The 6,733-nt window shown below is 39.8% G+C and overlaps 1 pseudogene; it reads left to right on the top strand.

The window, feature by feature from the left end:
* Nucleotides 1-1,369: 1,369 nt before the first annotated feature.
* LOC137809378 (putative pre-mRNA-splicing factor ATP-dependent RNA helicase DEAH2) lies at nucleotides 1,370-6,670 on the top strand (annotated as a pseudogene).
* Nucleotides 6,671-6,733: the final 63 nt, after the last annotated feature.

Genomic DNA, 6,733 nt, shown 5'->3' with positions numbered 1-6,733 from the left:
ATTCAATGACATAACATTCAAAATTCATAACATTCAAGAACCTTTCCAATAATAAAAACAATTTCCAAACTGTCAAAATATAATATTTATACATGTTCACACAACATAAAATCAAACATTTTTATCAAATAACATCCCTACAAGAGAAATTGAAACTTGGGACCACATCCCCTTCACATTCAGATATTCTAGCCTAGGGTACTATTGAAAGTTAAAGTTAGCTTTCCTTATTAATAATAATAAGTACAATAAAAATAATAATAATACTAAATAATTTGTCTGATGTAGTGGTTAAAGTTTCTTTGATGACTGAAGGAACCTGATTTTGAATCCCATCTATTGCAAATTTAATTCCTGCTTCTCGGCGCCAAAAATTACATACGGAAAAAATTACATTATGTATTTGGCCTGTCCAACATAGAAAATGTAGGTTGATTTTATTGGCTCGCAGGCCTACGGGTCAACTCGCATAAGAAATATTTTTTAAAAATAATAAAAAAGAAAATTTTTAAATATAAATTTTGAATAATTTTATTTATTTATTAAATTAATTTATTTTTGTATTATGATAAATTAAGTAAACGGTCTTACAATATTATTGACAAACACATGCATAATAAGATATTAGTGTAAAAAATATTATAATGATGTTATGATTTTCAATGAAATTTTAATTTCAATCGTACTAATAAAATGACTAATAAAATGTTTCATTAAATATATACACTTTTTTAAATTGATACAAATAGACAAATGATTACTATTCTATTTTTGAAAAATAATATATATATATATATATATATATATATATATTTAAATTTTATTATAAAAAAGACTAAGGTTTAACTAATGCATTTAACAATTAAAGAGTATTGAAACCTAAACAATCTATGCATTTCAGAAAGAATACAAAAAATACCATTACATATTAAATTTTTTTTATCAAATTTCACAAAGGTGTTGTGAATTATGGATTGAAGGTAGTTTCTTCCTACACCTCCATGTCTTTCTTGTTGCATGGCATACTTCAAAAAATACTCATATTATTCTTTCAAATTTTTTCTTTAATTCCGAAATGTGAAATTTACAAATTTTTCGGGTTATAGAATCTAGAATCTGAAAATTAAAATTTATGTTTCAGATTATCCAATGTTCGAGATTGCACAATTCATTATACAAATTTATATTTCAGATTATAAAATTTGAAATGGATAATTTTAAAAGTTTTTAGAAAATGAGATTGGAAGAAGAAAATACGAGTGTAGAAGATTTTTAAATTTTTACATTAGGCAAAGCTTTTTCTTATCCCTAACTCTATAAAATGTTTATTATTAATAAAACATAGCATTTTCTTTCGAGCTCCGTTTTGGACAGATCGAGGTTAGGGGAATTAGGGTTTTCAATTTGATGGGTACGAAGAGAAAGAGGATGGTGAGCTTGGTCGATGTGGTAGATGATTATATGTTGAAGATTATGAAATCCAATGGCGGTGCCAATAACAACATTGCCAATGCTCTCATCAATCACTGGAACCCAAGGCCTTACACTCAAAAGTACTTCGAGATTTTGGAGACGAGAAAAACCCTCCCCGTTTGGCACCAGAAAGAAGAGTTCTTGTAGGTTCTCAAAGATAATCAGACTTTGATTCTTGTCGATGAAACTAGTAGTGGAAAAACCACTCAGATTCCTCAATTTGTTTTGGATGTTGTTGAGTTAGAGACACCAGATAAACATAGGAAGATGATGATTGTGTGCACTCAGCCTCGAAGTGTGGATGTGATGTCTGTTTTGCATCGTGTGGTGAAGATGTGGATGTAACCATTGGGGAAGAGGTTGGTTCAGTATCAGATTTGAAGACTGCAATAGTGTGACGACAACTTTGAAGTATCTAACCGCTTTTGGAACGATACAAGGTTATTAGTCTTGATGAGGCTACCAAAAGGACTAATGATGTGTTATTTGGCCTTGTGAAAGAAGTGCTTAAAAATATACCTGACTTGAAATTGATTGTAATGAGTGATACTCTTGAAGCCGAAAAGTTTCAGAACTATTTTTTGCTGCCCCATTGATGAAAGTTCTTGGAAGGCTACATCTTGTTGAAATTTTCTATACTCAGAAACCTAAAAGGGATTACTTGGATGTTGGCATTTGGACAGTGGTACAGATATACATGTGATGAAACCCTGACCGATAAAGCATCCACTGAGCTAGCCCAATCTTCTAGAAGGATGACTAGGAGCATGACACAGAACCCAGGACTAGGTCAGACTCAGTTCATAGCTAGCATAGTCCATTATGCCACAGAAGATTACTAGGAGTAGGGCACAAATTATTGGACCTGAGCACCAAATATTTTCCCTACCTTGTATTTCAGTAGAATAGGATTTAAATAGCATAAATTGGACTTGTGGATCGGCATCCTTTTACCGATTCCATAATCAGGGTACCACTACCAGACAAGTGGAAAGGCTTCAACGGGGAGCGCTACGATGGCACGACCAACCCGGACAAGAACATGGATGCGTACACCACGCACATGAGCCTTTACACCTCAAAAGACGCGGTCTTAGCCGAGTGTTCCCCACGTCGTTGAAGGGAGGAGCCCTTAGCTGGTTTACCAAGCTCTCTCATAACTCTGTTGATAGCTTCGCAATGCTGGAGTCCATGTTTGAAACACAGTTTGCCACCAGTCGACTGCACCACCTGACCTCCATTGTCTCGGTTGGTATCTGTCAGGAGAAGGGAGAGTCCCTAAGAAAGTTTATCGACAGGTTTAAAAAGGTAGCTATGAGCATCCGAAACTTGAGCCCGGATGTGGCCATGCACCACATGCTGACAGCCTTACGACCAGGGTCGTTTGCCGATAACCTCTGCATGCAACCTGCCGCCAACTTGGACGAGCTTAGGAGAAGAGCCGCCAAGTTCATGCAGTTGGAGGAGCTGAGAGAGTTCCACAACCAGGCCTGAGCGAAGGCCAGTGGAGAAAAAGGAAAGGAAGAGAAAGATCTTCAAGGTCGATCAACTTCTGGTCGAGGAGATAGACGCAGAGACAACTAAAGGAGCTAGCTCACAAGATACACCCCCCTGACTGCCGACAGGGGAAGGATCTTGGAGGTTCCGCAAGCTTTGATAATGCTGACCGTTCTCGCAGGTGTCAGTATCATCAAAACAGCGGACACACTACCGAGGAGTATTAAGCCCTAAAGGATAAGATCGAGGAACTTATCCAAGTCGGGCATCTTCGTCGATTCGTTTGGGTGACCGAGGGGCAAAGTTGTCCCCACGAAAAGAATAACCAACAAGAAGAAGAGACTACAGGATAATGACCGCTGACCCGAGCATCGGCCGAGGATGTCACCCATCACCTTCACTGACGAAGACTTCGAGGGTGTCGACCCCTCACAGGACGACTCCAGCGTAATATCAGTCAACATCAACAAATTCACCATCATCAAAATGTTGGTAAACCAGGGAAGTTCTGTAGATATCCTCTACTAGAAAACTTTCAAAGTTAGGCAGAGATGATGTCGTATGACAACCATGTGGTCGCTTCTTGGGTGAGAAGTTTGGTACTAAAGGCTACATCGAGCTCTATACCACCTTCGGAGGCAAGCAAAACGATAAAGATTCGATACCTGGTGATGGATGCCAACACCTCGTACAACATCCTGTTGGGACGATCATCAATCAATCTGGCTGAGAGAGATTGTCTCAACACCCCACATGGCAATGAAGTTCCCGTCGTTGTCGGGAAACATTCTCACCGTGCATGTGGATCAGAAGCTTGCATGGGAATGCTACGCAGAGAGCCTTAGGGTGGAACCTAACGACTGATCCCCTAAGCGCAAATTCTCTCGAAGACAAAAGTCCCCTTAGAGAGAGGTTCAGCCGACACCGAAGGATCACACAGTTGCTTTGGTCGATTTGGATCCCCGAACGATCGAGGAAAGATTGGAAGCGAGAGAAGAGCTACGTCGATTTCCCCTTCTCGACGAGGAGCATCGCACCTGCGTGGGCACGACCATAGCAGCGGCCGAGGCCGAGCTCGTGCACCAGGCGCTGAAGAAGAACGTTAATCTCTTCGCCTGGACGACATCCGATATGTCGGGGGTAAGCCTGTATATCATCACTCACAAACTCTCTGTGTACAAGGAGACACGCCCATTCGCGCAGAAGAAGAGGAACCTTGGCATAGAGAAGAGGCTGGAAGCGAAGGAAGAAGCCAAAAAGCTTCTATCAGTCGAGTTCATTCGAGAGGCCCAGTATACCACTTGGTTGGTTAATGAGGTCATGATCACCAAACCTAATAGTAAATGGAGAATGTACATCAACTATACAAATATCAACAGGGGCTTCCCGAAGGATTCGTACCCACCTCCTAACATCGATCGGTTGGTGGATGGAGCAGCCAGTCATAAGATCCTAAGTTTCTTGGACGCTTACTCTGGCTATAACCAAATAAGCATGCACTCTTGGGACAAGGAGAAGACCGCCTTCATGACGGACGATGTCAATTACTACTACGAAGTAATGTCGTTTGACATAAAGAACGTTAGAGCAACCTACCAGCGACTCATGGATAAGGTCTTTAAGGGACTTATCAGTCAGTGTGTAGAGGTCTATGTGGACGACATAGTGGTGAAGTCAGACTCATGTGACCAACACATCAAAGACCTGGAGGAGGTCTTTGAAGCGCTAAGGTAGACGAACATTAATGCGCATTCGGCGTTGAAGGTTGCAAGTTCTTGGGTTTCATGCTGACCCACCGAGAAATCGAAGTGAACCCGAACAAATGTCCGGCGATAACCGAGATGCGAAGCCCCCAAAAATTGTCCTCGAACGAGGATGGGACCCAGAGAACTATTGAGACTACTCATTTCCTTCCTTGGTCGGTTGGTCGGATAACACTTCAATTCCTCTCCAAGCAAACTTCTTCTTTCCCTCTACTCATTTCACCTCTCGGTCTTCTTGTAACCCAAACTCGGATGGTACCTGTAGAAGGCACTCCGATGCTCAAGTTAGTTTTGGTATTCGGCACTCGGTATTTAGAGCATTGTATGATGACGTATTTGATTCCTGGAATTTTGTGCTATTTATATTATTTTAGTGGACCTTTCTTATTGGGCCATATTAGAGGGTTTGGGTCATGTTTAGAAATGTATTACCTAACTCTTGATTGTTGATTAATTTCATTAACTATGCTTAAGCGTAATTGAATTTGTGGTGTCGGTCGACTCATTGATGAGGACTGAGACATCGTGTCGGTCGTACGGCTCGTACAGTACACTTATATTAATAATATGTTAGTTTTTTTAGAAAATTTAGATTTAGATTTAAAATCCACTTAATTTGTTTTTGTAAAACTATGGATTTGGATACGATTGGATTTAATTTGGTTTTATAAAAAATATGGATTTGAATTTAAAATCCAATCCAAATATTTGGATTTGGATTGGATTTTCAAAATCTAATCCATGACCAACCTTAGTGTTGTTTATGTCATTGATCTTGGTTTTGCTAAACAGAAGCTTTATAACCCCAAGTTCATGTGGAGTCTTTATTAGTATCACCGATATCGAAAGCTACTGCACATCAGAGATCTGGGCGTGCTGGAAGAACTCAACCAGGGAAATGCTTTAGACTTTACAATAAAGAGAAATTTCATTAATGATCTTCAGCCCCAGACTTATCCAGATATTGTGAGATCAAATCTTGCCAATTCAGTGCTTACTTTGAAAAAACTGGGCATAGTTGATTTAGTGCATCTTGATTTGATAGACTCACCTGCGCCTGAGACTTGAATCCGTGCATTGGAAGTGTTGAATTACTTGGGTGCATTGGATGATGATGGTAACTTAACTAGGCTAGGTGAGATTATGAGTGAATTTCCCTTGGATCAACAGATATCAAAGATGCTCCTTGTCAATCCTGAATTCAACTGTTCAAAAAAGATTCTGTCAATTTCTGCCATGCTTTCAGTACCCAATTGCTTTGTCCGGCCTAGGGAGGCACAGAAAGCTGCGGATGAAGCTAAAGCTAGGTTCGGGCACATTGATGGAGATCACCTCACGCTGTTGAATGTCTATCCCGCATACAAGCAAAATAATGAGGATCCCTCTTGGTGCTATGATAACTTTGTTAATCATAGGGCATTGCAAGCAGCTGATAATGTTGACAACTGTATCATGGCCCGGTTTAATCTGAAGCAACACTGACTTTAATATCCGCGACTACTATGTCAACATAAGAAAAGCTGTGCTAGCTGTGTATTTCATGCAGGTAGCTCATTTGGAGCGTACAGGTCACTATTTGACGGTGAAAGACAACCAGGTGGTGCATTTGCATCCATCAAATTGTCTGGACCACAAGCCTGAATGGGTAATTTATAATGAACATGTTCTTGCCAGTTGCAACTTTATTCAGACTGTTACAGACATACGAGGGGAATGGTTGGTTGATATAACACCACATTACTATGATTTGTCTAATTTCCCCCATTGTGAGGCAAAGCATGTTCTAGAGAAACTTTACAAGAAGCGAGAAAAGGAGAAGGAGGAAACCAGGAGCCACAGATAAAAGTCGTAGCCATCCACACTATTTTTGGATTTGAATTGGATATTATTTCCTCTTCTGTCGCCACTTATATCATGACTCCTCCGGAGGGCCTTAATCTTTTTCATCCAGCCCATGTTTGGAAATTTAGAAAATCTTTACTTTATGTCTAAAGTTCAGC

Source organism: Phaseolus vulgaris, chromosome 2 (assembly GCF_051622355.1).
Source record: "Phaseolus vulgaris cultivar YP4 chromosome 2, ASM5162235v1, whole genome shotgun sequence".
NCBI lineage: Eukaryota > Viridiplantae > Streptophyta > Magnoliopsida > Fabales > Fabaceae > Phaseolus > Phaseolus vulgaris.
Note: the sequence above shows the minus strand (reverse complement) of the source record. Positions and strands in the feature narration are given on the sequence as shown.